The 13,899-nt window shown below is 54.7% G+C and overlaps 1 protein-coding gene across 2 annotated transcripts in view; it reads right to left on the bottom strand.

The window, feature by feature from the left end:
- Positions 1–13,265, bottom strand: part of CRTAC1 (cartilage acidic protein 1) — a 147,922-nt gene extending 134,657 nt beyond the window's left edge. For both annotated transcript variants that reach the window (XM_037050790.1, XM_037050791.1), the window contains exon 1: positions 13,121–13,265. The gene's annotated coding sequence lies outside the window, so the exon portion shown is untranslated. The remainder of the gene's footprint in view (positions 1–13,120) is intronic.
- Between the last annotated feature and the right edge of the window lie 634 nt (positions 13,266–13,899).

The following is a 13,899-nucleotide window of genomic DNA, read 5'->3' as shown; positions in this document are numbered from 1 at the left end:
TGTGGGACCTGAAATCCCCTGGCATGGGCGGACCAGTGCAGAGCCTCCCCGGTGGTGTGAAGAGAACGCTCCTTTATGTTTCAATCTTCTGCCTTGGCAAAGGCGTCTGATGCACCCACCAGGGCTACTTAGTGTCTGCTGGTTAGACGGTGGGCCAGGGGCCTGTCATGATGGTGGACTGGTGAGGAAACAGTCACGGCGAGGAAACTTAGAAAAGGTCTGTGAAACTCCACTCTCCACTCTCAAGGCTCAGATGAAGGAACTTGCTGAAATGCAGCTGGCCACTCAGAGTGGTCCCCACGGCGGCAGCAGTAGCAGCGGCAGGGGCACCAGTGAGGCGTTTGTTAAAATGCAGAATCTTGGGCCCCACCCCAGACCTACCGAATCAGAACATGCGTTTTAACAAGATTTTAGGAGATTCGAATGCAACTTGTCATACACTTATTTAAAAACGACTCTTTCCTTAAAGCAGTTCTCAGATTGTACTGTGCTCACAAATCACCGGAGAATCTTGGTAAAATGCAGATTCTGATTGGGTAGGTCTGGGGTGGGGCCTGGGCGTCTGCATTCTAGCAAGCTGTCAGGTGATGGCCAGGCTGCTGGTCTGCAGGCTTCACTCGCAACAGCGAGGCTCCGCACCAAGGGTTCTAAACCCGGGCTGCCCAAGAGAATCACCTGGGGAGTATTAAGAAATACGCTCCTGCCCAGGCCCCTCACCCAGACGTCATTGGTCTGGGGTGGGCTTGGATGCTGCATATTTTTAGGAACCTCCTGGATGACGTTAATGGGCAGCCTGGGCTGAGAACCCCTGCCCCAGACTCATGGTCCCCAGATGGGAGTGTAAGTCTGCAATCTGATCTGAAGTGAAAAATGTTTCTGCTGCCGAAATTCATCATCCGCCTGTTGAAGTATATGAAGAAAATCTATTTAGCTAGAGAGTGTCAAAGGAGGAGGCGGAGTAGGGAGTTTGGGGAAGAAAGCAGGGTGGATGGTACCGCCCGAGGCGGCGAGGCAGCGGGCACCCCGAGTGACCTCTCGTTTTACAAGGCTGGCGCGGGGAGCCTCCTGTCACACCCCTGTGAACAGCTGAATCCTTCGGGAGAAAAGTTAAAAATAGAATTAAACAGTAGGTTGGACGAAACTTTTTTGTTCTGTTGAGTGTGTGTATCAAGCGCCCGCAGTACAGCGCTGTGAGTAGTGCCTGCAGGCAGGAGCGATGCTAAGTGGAGAGTGTTAAGTGCCCGGGCAGGAGGTGAGGCTGCACATCCCGGGCAGAGCATGCGCAGAGGGGTGCAGGCCAGAGTGCTAGCGCCTCCACAAGGAAAGCGTCTGCTCCTGCAGGGGAGGTGTGGGGAGGAGGAAAAGAGGGGTCTCGACCGGGGTGAGAGACGGCAGGACTTGTGTGTCAGGCACTGAGAAGATTGCTCTGTAGTAATTTCTTAAAAAATGCTCTATAAGCAAACTTCTTGCCCAAACCTCAGCAGTATGAAGACAGAAAAAACAAAACCCAACGCAGGGACCTGGATTTGAATCTTAAGCCCACCACAAACTATCTGGTGACCTCGGGTATGTTCCTGAATCGTTTTGATCTCCACTGTCCTTGTCTGTAGCGTGGAAATCACATGACGTGCCAAGGTTTTAAGGGTCAAGTGAGCTGGTGAAGACCCCGAGGGGGGCCAGGCAGGACATTGCTCACTGCTCATGTCCCCTCCTTCCCCAGATTGTGCTACGTAAGGTTAGATAGTCTTTAGACATTGCCTCCAGGTCACGGGCAGCCAAACTCAGTTTTCTGTGGCCTCGGGACTTTCCTGAATTGGGTCTGAAAACTGGTAACCAGGCAACCTAGACGTCTGATGTGGGTCCAGGCAGCTGTGGGGAGAGGCTTCCAGGGCAATTTTCAGGGCAAGCAGTTATTTAGCAATTATCGAAAGAGCCAAGGACACCACCTCAAGCTCTCACAAAAGCAAGAGCCCTGAATGCTTCAGATATTGGGAATGAGCAGGGAGCACAGAGCCTTCCCAGACGCAGTAGGAGGGCAGAGGCTTGGGGGAGAGAGGGAGAGGGAGACCCACAAAGGAATGCCCAGGACTAAAGCATCGCTGGAGAGGAGCTAAGAGAAGCCTGGGCTCATTCACCCACAGTGAAACCTCCTGTGGACCTCCGAGGAGCCGGGGAATGTGCTCAGCGGCACTGGGGTCACAAGGAGAAAGCTGGTCAACGCTGGCCAGAGAGGGTGAGGGATGCAGTGGAGGAAGGAGCACACAGCTGTCTAAATTAGCTGGGAGGGGCACTGGGGAATGCTTCCTAGAGGCAGGGGTGTAGCCAGACCTCAAATGATGCTAAGAAGTTAGCTGGACAGAAGGACAAAGGAAGGGAAGACAGACAGAAGATGCCTCAAAGGTCTGGAGGACCCAGCTGTCACCCTCATCTACCCCTTCTAGCTCTGCCTATTGAAGGGGCCCAACCCCTGGAACAAGAGTTAGCACGCAGCCTTCCTCTCCCGCTCCTCAGGTTTCCACCCAGAGGGACTTGCATTAGACTAGAGCAGTGGTTCTCAACTGAGGATGACTTTGCTCTCCCTCCCTAGCCCCCAAACACCTGTCAGTGTCTGGAGACATTTTTGGTTGTCACGATCGGGGAAGGGGAGTGCACTGGCATCTCGTGCATAGAGGCCAGGGATGCTGCTGAATATATTACAATGCCCAGGACAGCCCCCACTACAAGGACCGTCCAGCCCCAATGTCAATAATGCCAAGATTGAGAGACCCTGGCTTAGCGTAACGTTCTGGCCTCCCTCCTTCTCCCACTTTTTCCTCTCCAGGGCAGGAGCAGGGACAGATTGGTCAGTGTGGAAGAACTGGGCATGGAGAGCCCTTTCTGGACCTGCCTCCCTGCAGAGGCCACTCTCTGCCATGTGCTGAGCTTGGCCAGGCAGGGTCAGCCCTGGCCCCTGCCCACAGGGAGGGTTGCGGTGGGAGGTCCAGGCGTAGCAGCAGGCCCCATGGACCGCACTCCAGAGCCTGGCCTTCCAAACAGCTGTATCTGTAATGATGCATTTTAATCTCCATCTGCCTGAGTCCCGCCTCTCTCTTCCCTTCTCCCTCCCTCTTCCTCTCTGTCCACTGATCCTGAATTGGAAGGGACGTGTGGTGCTGCTCCCTGGGCCCTTCAAATCCCAGCACTGCCACTCAGGTTGGAAAGCTGGTGTCATCTTGGGTTCTCCCTTCTCCTCATTCTTGGCAACCACTGGCTGAGTCCATTCTGCTTCATGAATGTCTCTCAAAACTGCCCTGACGTTCTGTCCCCACTGCCGGGGATTTGCGCCCCTGTCCTTCACCTGGACAACAGCAAGTACTTGCCAGCGGCTCCCCTCTCATCTCGCCTCACTTCCACATGGCTAGCAGAACTCCCTTCCTAAATTTCAGAGCCGAGCGTGTGGTTCTTTAGCTGAACTCATGGGACCCTAGGCAGATGGAGTTGTACTTCAATTTCATGTCACAAGTGCTACGTGAGGAATATCTCACGTGACAAGTACTATGAGAGGAATGGGTAGTAATAACAGCTACCATTAAGTGCCAGGCACCCCTCTGACCCTTCACGTAGATGAGGTAGGCACTACTATTGTCCCCATTTTACAGCTGAGGAAAAAACTAAGGTACAGGGAGGCTAAGTGAGTCGCCCAAGGTCACACGGCTAGTATACAGCAGAGCCTGGGCTTGTACCTAAGCCATCTGGCTCCAGAAGTGGTGTTCTTAGACACTAAACAGTTTCTCTCCCTACACCAAACTTGTCTTAGACCACATGAGGTGGGAAGACTGTGGACGGAGCAAACACCACTGCCTGGGCAGCTGGGGAAGGTCTGAGAGAGAGGGCGGGCAGCTGGCCAGAGACAAGGCAGAGAAGCCGCTCCAGGCTGAGGGCCAGTGTGTGCACGGTGGCGGAGCAGGCCGGTGTGGCTCAGTGAGGCTCTGTGCAGCCGGAGCGAGGGGTGGGGGCGGGACAGCTGGTGGGAGGGGTGTAGCAAAGGAGGCTGGAAAGGAGTGTGGAGGCCTCCTGAGAGACACGAGTCCGAGGGCTAGAAGTGGCCTGGCCAGAGAGGCGTGTGGGAAAGAGCACCGCAGCAGGGGAGTGTGACCGAGGCCAGGGGGGGCAGGGCTGGAAGCAGACGCCATGGCCCAAGTGGGACAGATAGAGGAAGGGTGCCATTCACTCATTCATTCATTCATTCATTTGATAGTCTTGGGCACCTAGTCTCTGCTAGGCTCTATTCTGAATGCTGGGAAAACAGCAAGAACAAAATAAAGTCCTTGCTCCTCCAGTGGAGTGTACATTCAAATGCCTCAGCCACTGACATTAGTCACTGGCGTTTCTCCAGCCTGTCCCCATCCTGGTCCTCTGCATTGCCAGCCTGGAAGACAAATGCTAGACCTTCTGCACCTCCCCACCCCCTGGGGCCACCTTTCCTATGCATCTTCCCCAGCGCCATGAAAATATAAGGCTTCCTTCTCTTTCCCTCTACCTGGAGAGAGCTCCAGACACTGCCTGCAGCTACACTCAGACAGAGAGGAGACTTGGTCCTGCTCCAGAAAAGGCAGATGAAAACTCAAGGGACCCAGGCTAGGAGATGCCACAGAGACCAGCAGGCTAATGAAATAGTGTTTCTGAAAGTGAGAGGACAAATGCAATCTCCTAGCCTTATGCACAAGGCATAGCAAGTCCTTAATAAGTATTATTAACTGCTCAGACTTCCTGGTTTGTAAAGGGGAAAATGAAATGAGACAGTGTCGAGTGCTGAGCACAATGCCTGGCAAAGAGAAAGCCCATACATAGTAGGTAGCAGTTGCAACACTCAGACTATGACTACAGCTAATAAATGTTTGTTGAATGAATGAACGCATCTCAGGAGGTGGACCCAGGCCCACCAGGTGCTCCCCTTCCAGGAGTAGCTGCCAAATGTTGAATGGAGTCCAAGGTACTGTAAGACTTTGAAGAATAAGCTTGCTTCTGTTTCTAATTTGTCTAGGGACCTAGTGGAGTTCTTTGACTTTTAAATACTGCTTTTCAAAGGTGGAACCCCTCAGTTTACTGTAATATACACATTTATTTTGCAAGCATTTTGTAGACACCTATGGGCCAGGTTGGAAGTGATGAATAAGACATGGCTTCTGAAGTCAATGAGCTTGCAGTCTACCAGGAGCAAGTCATGAAACTGGGGAGCAGCTCAAAAGAGTAACAGGTATAATGTCCAGACAGTGCCCACAGGAAGGAGGCATGAGCGAGCTAACGAGGTGGATGGAAAGGGCAGGCAGCAAAGGCTCCCTGGAGAAAGGGAATCCCAAGGGGAGCTGCATCCCAGGTGGTGGAGGCCTATGGCATGGCTGTGACAGAGCGCATTGTTGGCGCATGTCACAAATGCAGTTGTGGCTGCCGTAATGCGTAATGCAGTGTTGGGGGTTGAAGTGGGAGAGAGAGGAAGGGAGGACGTGGGAGAAGGTGGAGACAGTCTTGCATGGAGGCAGCGTGGGGACCCAGAGAGCCTGCTTTGTGGAGGTAAGAAGCTTGGAGTCACACTGTGAGGGAGGTTTTGAACTTGGGCCAAGACATGATCAGATTTGCATTTTAGAAAGAGCATTTTAGATTTGGGGCGGCAGCGTGCAGGACAACTAGGCTGGCTGAGCTTCTGAAAATCGAGCAAGAGTATCACAGAGGGGACCTGACATCCTGGGGTGGGGGTGGGGTGCAGCGCTGGATGACCTCCAAAGTTCTTTTGCAGGCCTGCGTGTCTACGGGTCGGATTTTTTCCCTAAATCATTTAACATGCATTGTGGACCTGGCTATTTAAAAACATCCTCCTGGGAATCTTTCTGTGAAGCAGGGACCCACTCCCTCGTCTGTCTTCAGTGGAAATCCAAATGATCATCTCTCTATTTGCTTAGAGTGGGAAGCCTGCACTGAGCCCCCTTCCAGTGACCGGCGGGGGTGGGGGGAGGGAGAGGGAGGGAGTGGAGTGAGCATCCAGAGAAGCCTGGCCTTGCTCGAGGCCAAGAGCTGGCCACCAGCTCACAGGATGGGCCCTGCACGGGCTCCTCAAACCCTGCTTGATTGGTGGGACCTCTGGAGGTTCACAGAGCCCTGGTGCCAAGCGCCAGCTCTGGGAAGAAGGAAGGAGCAGGAAGGAAAACTGGCTTTACAGACCCAGTCCAACTGGGGGATCCACTTTAATACCAAGAACCGCCTCCGTGCCGGATGGACACCTACATTCACTCATTCATCTGTTCACCCACTGAGCACCCATTGAGCCCTTCCACGCGCCAAGCACTGTGCTAGGCACTGAGGGTGTAGCCCAGAACAAAAGACACAGCGTTCCCTCCCACCCCGCGGCAAAGCAGCACTTCTCCTTCTGGGGCTCTTGTCTCCCCACCTGCAAAAGCCTCTTTGGATATACATAGCCTCTTAGATGTGAGGCGCATGATTATGGTTTCCAAAAAACGGGTCCGTTCTTAGGGGTGGGGGCGGGGGAACGGGATCATGACAAAACGTAGGTGCCGGGACTGCTGGGGATAGGAGGGGCCTTTCTGCTCCACCCTTCTGATGACAAGGCCTGACCTCTCGGGGCCAAAAGGCCTGCCCTGCACATGCAGAGCATCGTGGAGGAACAGGNCCATTGAGCCCTTCCACGCGCCAGGCACTGTGCTAGGCACTGAGGGTGTAGCCCAGACAAAAGACATGGCGCTCCCTCCCACCCCGCGGCAAAGCAGCACTTTTCCTTCTGGGGCTCTTGTCTCCCCACCTGCAAAAGCCTCTTTGGATATACATAGCCTCTTAGATGTGAGGTGCATGATTATGGTTTCCAAAAAAAGGGTCTGTTCTTAGGGGTGGGGGCGGGGGAAGGGGATCATGACAAAACGTAGGTGCCGGGACTGCTGGGGATAGGAGGGGCCTTTCTGCTCCACCCTTCTGATGACAAGGCCTGACCTCTTGGGGCCAAAAGGCCTGCCCTGCACATGCAGAGCATCGTGGAGGAACAGGATGGGTGAGGTCTATGGAGTGACCCCCTCGCCCCCCGAACTAGGGAAAGAAGGAGTGTAACCTCGGTCCTCAAGGGTGAGTCTCAAGTGACTTCCTACCTCCAGGGAAAGGCCTCACAGGAAAGGCTGCTCCCTCCAACCTACAAGCACTCCTCTTCCCATGGGGGTGGGGGGGATTTGGGCTCCCAGGCAGTCTTGATGGGTCCTTAAAGAGCCATCAAAGGGGGGCAGAGGTGCTAATAAGACACAGCCACTTGGGGCTGCTGTCTAGGAAGGCAGAGACTGCTGTTAGGAAGTCCCCATGGTCCCTCCTCTGGTCAGTGGGACACCCGGAGCTCAGCGGTGACCCCTGTGACCTTGTCACTGTCCTTGTCAGGTGCAAACAAAGATAAGAGTAACTGGAAACAACAGCAAGGGTCATTTTACACTCTGCACTCACAATTCTTCTGTGGCTAATTAAAGTAATATGTCAAAATGTCCCTTGGAAGAGATCTTTAAGTATATGCCCGTTAAGTAAATAGGGTTTTACTAATTAATAACACACCTTCCCATCCCTCCTTGAAGTTCCTTGCAGAACTTCCATGTGCCAAGAGGGTTGAGCAGGAAAGGGTGGCAGAGGAGTTGCCACCTCCCCTTCCCGGAGGGAGTGGGGACAAATCTAGTTGCTTGTCATTTGTGGAGCTATCCGTTTCTCCTCCGGATGTTGATCAGATTTCCTGGGCTGGAACCAACTTATAAGGCTAGGGTACTGGAATTTGTCCAAGAAGCGAATGCTTTGCTTCTTACGAAGTCAACATGATTTCTTTCAAGGAAAATTTTTATCTTTTCTTTTTAAGTGCCTCGGGTTTTTGAAGGTCAAATCTTCAGACTTTTCTCCGAAGACACGGATTGTGGTATATTTACTGTCTGCTGAGACCAGCCCCCAGCACACCCACACTCACAGGGAGGCAGGGGGTGGGGGAATGATGCACCCAGCATTCTACAATGAGTCAGTGGCATAGCCAGAAATAGAACTTTCAAAACTCCCCAATTCTTAATAATAGCAATATTAATGGTCTCTTTATAATTTTCTAAGTGTTGTCCCAGCTCCCACTGAATCTTCACCACAACTTTGGAGGGAGTCTGGGGAAGTCAGTCTCAGACCAGCTTTGCCACTTGCTTGCTGCGTGACCCTGGCTGGTGTCTTCCCCGCTCTGGATCTCAGGGTCCTCAGCTGCGCAGCGGGAGAGCTGGGTGAGAACACTTCTCAACCCCCTCCCGCCTCTCACACGCGCGATTCATGCTCTTCCAGCCCGGGCTTCCCAACCTCGGCGCTACTGGCGTTTCAGGCCAGACCACTCTTCGCCGGGAGCCATCTGTGTGATGGAGGATGTTTAGCCTCATCCCTGGCCTCTGTCCGCTCCATGTCAGTGGTACTCCCTGTCCCAGCTGTGACAACCGGAAATGTCTCCCAAAACTGCAAATGTCTAGGATGCAAAGTAACCTCCCCAAGACGGCCTAAGCACTTCGATAAAGTCGCGATCATGAGTGACTCGGTGGAAAAAGATCTTTCTGTCCCTTTCTCTTCCCTGACTCCCTCATACCTATATGCGCACCTTTTAAACACAACCTCCCAGCCCCTTACTGCTTCTCATTTCTTAGATGCCCTAAGTGGCCCAGGGTGTGCTTGGTGTGATAATGAACCAATTGATTTCATACTTTCTTCTAAGGAGAGTTCATGGGTTTCTGTCCCCTAAGCAACCAGCCAGGCTCCCCAGAAATCCCTCGCAGAGCCCCAGCTGGCCTGGAAGCCTGTATCTGCAGCCTGCAGGAGGCTCGGTGAGCACGGATTTGTCAGCACTCTTAAATCACTGGGCTCCGAGGAAGGCTTCTCCGAGCACAAAGATCCTTCCTTAGGAATCAATAGCTCAGGGCCTTCCATCACATTCAGAATTATCCTGGGACTTGTAAAATTTATTTTCCCCAAGCATGGCAAAACCTCAGAATGAAAGCCCCAAGGTGGGGGAGGGAAGAAGGCAAGGAAGGAACCCTGCCAAGGAGGCCTTGTCCGCCAGCCCTGGTGTTGCTCCGAGCAGAAGCTCATGTGCAGACCTGGACACTTGGTCTCTTGCTGGGAAAAGAAAGACCCAATGTGATCCTGCAATAATATCTTCTCCCAACGGAACGCCTCGGCATGTTTAACCAAGGGCAGGGGCTTGTTAGACTCTTCTCCGGTGTCCACTCTCCTACCCTCATCACAGTGTTGCCAGCTTCACCACTTTGCAGAGGAGGAAACTGAGACCTACAGAGGTCAAGTGGTTTGTCTAAGGTATCTAAGTCAGTCAGCAGGGAAGCCAGATTCTAAGCCTGTGTCCTTCCCACTACACTGAGCTGTCTTCCCAGTGGGAGTAGGGTAAGGTCAGTTATCGAGAGGGCTCATGAAAGAGGTGACTTCTCGTTTTCTAAGTGTCTGATGCTACGCCTCAAACTCTATATCCCCTCTCCCTTTCAAACAAAATCCTGTGCTACAGCTGTATTTTACGCAATGATACTCCTCTGGCCTTGCCCAGAACCACACCAAGCTTCGGGAATGCTGGCGCAATTCTTCAGCTAGAGCTGGGAGCTGGTGCGGACCTCCAGCACAGCGTCTCAGAACCCTACTTTAGAAGAGGAACCGTTGCCCTGTGGTGGTCCACCTTATCCTGCTGCCTCCCTCCCCTGCCTGAAGATAAAGACCCAACTTATCTGTGAGCCTGAAGGAGATGAGAAAACTCAAGCATCTTCCCTGCCAACACGCACCCCCTGGGTGAGCGCCTTGGGGACAGAAGAGGATCCACCTCTCAGAATTCTCAGGTGGCAGCACGGTTCCTCCCGAGGGTCACTGCCACGTCAGCTGAGGCTCCGGGGGAACCATCACGCCGTGTGCAAAAGAGCAGGGTGGGAGAGGAAACAGAGGGGGCAGCCCATAGGCCACTCAGCAAACCTTCCCAGGCCCAGCTCAGATGTCGCCGGGCAGACTCACAGAACAAAAAAGGGCAATGGAAACGGTGGTATCTTCCACATCACCTAAGAAGCCCTAACACAAGGATTTTGCAAAAACAGAACATTCTAGCAGTCTGACCTGGGAGCAGCGAGAATGGGGAAATGGGCAAATACTGGGCGGATACTCCAGCCCTCAGATTTCCAGCATCTGAGTGCTGGAGGCCCCGCAGGCCACGGTGTCACTGCAGGAAACAGAGACCCCACTCCAGCTCACCCGAGCGGAGGGCAGGATGAGCTCCAGGCCTAGGTTTCAAGACCACTGCTAGGAACCGGGCCCCTTCCATTCCTAACTGTATACACGGAAACCCGGAGTCACACTGCTTTGGCCTAAAAAACCCACCTGGAATAATGAGATAAGATAATGGAGAAAGGGGAAAGAATAATTAGGAATTTCTATTACTCGCATATGTACATTATAAGAACTCTGTCTGCTCCTCACTGCCTCACTCTAAGTAACAGATTCAAAGGCGATCTCTTCAAATTACTACATTTACTAATTTACTTATTTCTGATCAGTTGGCAATTATGAGTATCTACCGTGTAGGGAACACACGGCCATCTCCGTAGTAGAGAGGAAGCAGGTCGTGGAGTAGAAAGAGCTCTGAGTAGAGGGCTGGGAATCCCTAGGATCCAGTCCTGTCTCTACCACCAAACAGCCAGGTGACCTTGGGCAAGATACTTGCCTTCATTGGGTTTCAGTTTTGTCATCTGTGAATTAAGTGTTCATGGGAGTGTTGGAGATGAGATAAAGGTGGACTAGTGGATGCTCTTCAAGATTTCGCTCACCCAGCGCTCATAGTCTTTGGCTCTGAGCTCTTACTGAGTTCGAAGAACACACCAACACCAAGCACAAAAGAACGATCTTGGAGGGCGTGTGGGGCTGTAGATCAGCTTTTTCCTTGGAATGTCGTGTTTGCATCTGCCCCACTGCACCTGAGGTCGCAGGACCACCTGAAGTCCAGGAAGCATGTGGTGTAAGGGTTTCCATCATGAAGGTGACCCTTGTGGGCTGTGGCCTTCACTTAATTAGAGCATCAAGTTACTATGGCCAATGAAGGGCAAGAAGTGAGAAAGTCAGTGGTCCTGAGCTGGGTGCCTTTGTCGCCCCCTACTGGACACCAAAGAGCCTGCAGGGCAGTTTCACTTGCTTCAGCAGGCAGCAAGAAGACAGAAGACTGTCACAGCTCTTTAAAAGGACAAATTTCCTGGTCTGTAGTCCTCTCTCTAGAAAAGCCTATGTTTTTCTCCTCAGAATTACATAGGCCATTGGTCTACACATTCGCAGGGGGCACTCATGTACAGCGATAGGAACTCTTAACCAGACATCAAGGTGCCAAGCAATAAACACCAGAGCCCCAGGTGCTGCCCATGTGGAGAGAAGGGTAGAAAGAGTAAGAAGCAGATATTCTGCCACACACATCCCCAGTGGAAAGGCAGTCTTGAAAAATGCAGCAGAAAAATGTTGACTGCAAGCTGAGGATGGAGCTGGGGTTGGGAGTACGGACTGATACCCACCATTAAAGATTTCCAGGTTGAAGCAGCTACCCTAGGAGTTCAAAACCCCCACCCATGTTCAGGCATGGGGTACAGGTGAAGAGTACAGCCCCAGCTGAGAAGCCCGCCCTTGACCTTCTCCAGACACCATTAGCACCAACTGGAAACCGGAATCGTCTAATTGTGGTCCACTGTGCCAGCATCAAGACCTGAAACTCTCTTCAATGCCTCTTAAATTAACTTTAGGACCTGCTGCCAGAGGATGTTTTTAATCAAGTCAGAGGGAGAGAAAACGCGTCCTCAAAGGCCATATTGGAACAACCGCCATGTTCTCACTTTTCCCCCCTCCTTTGCCCCTTCCTCATGGCTCAGGGTGAGGTACAGTAGGACTCTGAATTCTCTCTAATTCAGTCTTGGGTGCCCAGGGCATCAGGGTCAAAAAGTCTCCTATCAGATAGCGCTTCTCTTCCTACACCAGTTCTCTCCAGATTCAAGACAGCATACAGAGTTGTCCCCTATTCCTAGAATCTCTTCCCTTCTTTTCCACATGCCTTCATTTGGGAAGTCCTGCACCCATCCCAGATGGCATTTCAAGCGTGACTCAAGAATGTGTCCCGTCTGGACAGCTGAAGCGCTCTTGGGGCACACAGAAGCCATCCCAGGTGCACCCCCTGCCACCAGCGGTAGCAATATTCATTAGTCATCCCCAGAGGAAGGGGCGTGTGCTCCCCACAGCCCCAAGAGCATTTCCCCGCCACTCCGAGATGGCTGGGATGACTCTGGATTCTGGAGTTGGTTTCTGCAGAACTGGGACTAACCAGGGCTCCCAACTACTGTACTGCGAAGAAGCACGCTGCATTGCTGGGCAAGCCCCCAAACCTGGCCTGCTGCCCCACCAAAGCCTCCACGAGTCCCTACAGGGTTAGAGGAGGACCTCCGGGTCTCCTGGAATGCCTGAAGCTGGCTTGCCTGAGACAAGCTGACGCGAGGAAACCACACCTCGGTCCGGCAAAGGCAGCTGTCAGCTACGCTGCGCGGGGCCCGCTGCCGAGCTCTCTGCCACCCAGCGCTGCGCGGGAGAGATCGGCTTCCCTGGGAAAGGAACGCCGGCCCCCCACGGCTCTTTCCCATCCTGGAAGCTTAGGCACCCGGCCTAGGCCAGTAGCTTCCCCGGCCCGGAGCTGAGCCTGCCTGGCTGAGTGACTCCCTAGTACCTCCAGCACCACCCTCCTCGCCTGCTCCGCCCCCTTTCAGCCCCGTTGCCCCTTTCCCAAACAACTGACCTCCAGCGCGCCCCCAGTTGTGAGGGTTGTCGCCCCACACCTCTGCTCCCACCTCCCCGCCACCTCCGACCCCACTCCCGCCTCGCCCCCAGCCCGCGAGGGAAGCTCCGCGCGCCAGTCCAGTCCTGAGCCCACTGGCAAGTTGGAAGCGAGACGCTGCCACCTTGGCGGTCTCTGTCTTCCCGGGTTCTGAGTGGCATCCCCGCCACCCCCTGGGGGCGGATCGGGAGGGGAACCTAGGGCGGGAGAAACTTTCTCCGTCTCGGGGGTTGGGGGCACGGAACGGGTACTCACGCCGGGGTCAGCACTGGGAGCCCTCCTCCGGCTCTCTCTGCCCCACCTCCCCGGGGCGTCGGAGCGCGGGCGTTCGCTGTTGCCTCTGCCGCCTCCCTCTTCCAGCGCCCAGCCCCGGTCCCGGGCTGGCCTCGAGCCTCCCGCCCCGACGCCGCTCGCCCGCTTTATACAACTCCACTCGAGCGCGCCGGGGCTTATGTAAAGGCTGGCGGAGCCCCGCAGCCAATGGCACGGCGGCTGGAGCTCGGGGCTCGGGGGTAGGGGGCGCCCGCGCGGCCAATCGCGGCCCGGGGAGCCCGGGGAGCCGGGTGGGGGAGGGCGCGCCTCCCCGGGCTGATTTAGGAGTCGGGATTGCGGTGGCAGCAGCCGGCAGCACGGCCGGCCGGGCTGGGCCAGGCGCGGCAGGCGCTGGGGTGGGCGGCGGCGCAGGCGGAGGCGAGGGCGGGCGTCCCCAGCGCCCCGCCGCCGCGGCGCGTAACCTTCAGAAGGCAGCCGGGCCTGGCCAGGGGGGCGAGGGCGTCCGGCGGGAAGCTTGGGTCCCTCGGGACGAAGAGCTGGGAAGGAAGGCAAAGGGGAGGGAGGGAAGGGCAGCGAGCCCCCGGGCCCCGCGGCCGCCCCTGCGCGCCGGGCCGAGGGTGGCGGCCGTGGCCGCGGCGCTGCCTTCGCGTTTTTCCTTCGGGAGCGACCTGGCGTCGCCGGGCCGGGCTGGAGCGACCGCGCCAGCCGCGCAGATGGCGAGATTTCGCGCTGCGGAGCCAGCGCGGAGCCGATCTGTATCT

This window comes from Sturnira hondurensis, unplaced genomic scaffold, assembly GCF_014824575.4.
Source record: "Sturnira hondurensis isolate 20B ecotype Veracruz unplaced genomic scaffold, ASM1482457v3 Scaffold0006849, whole genome shotgun sequence".
NCBI classification, from domain to species: Eukaryota; Metazoa; Chordata; class Mammalia; order Chiroptera; family Phyllostomidae; genus Sturnira; species Sturnira hondurensis.
This window is presented reverse-complemented; position numbering and strand designations above follow the sequence as displayed.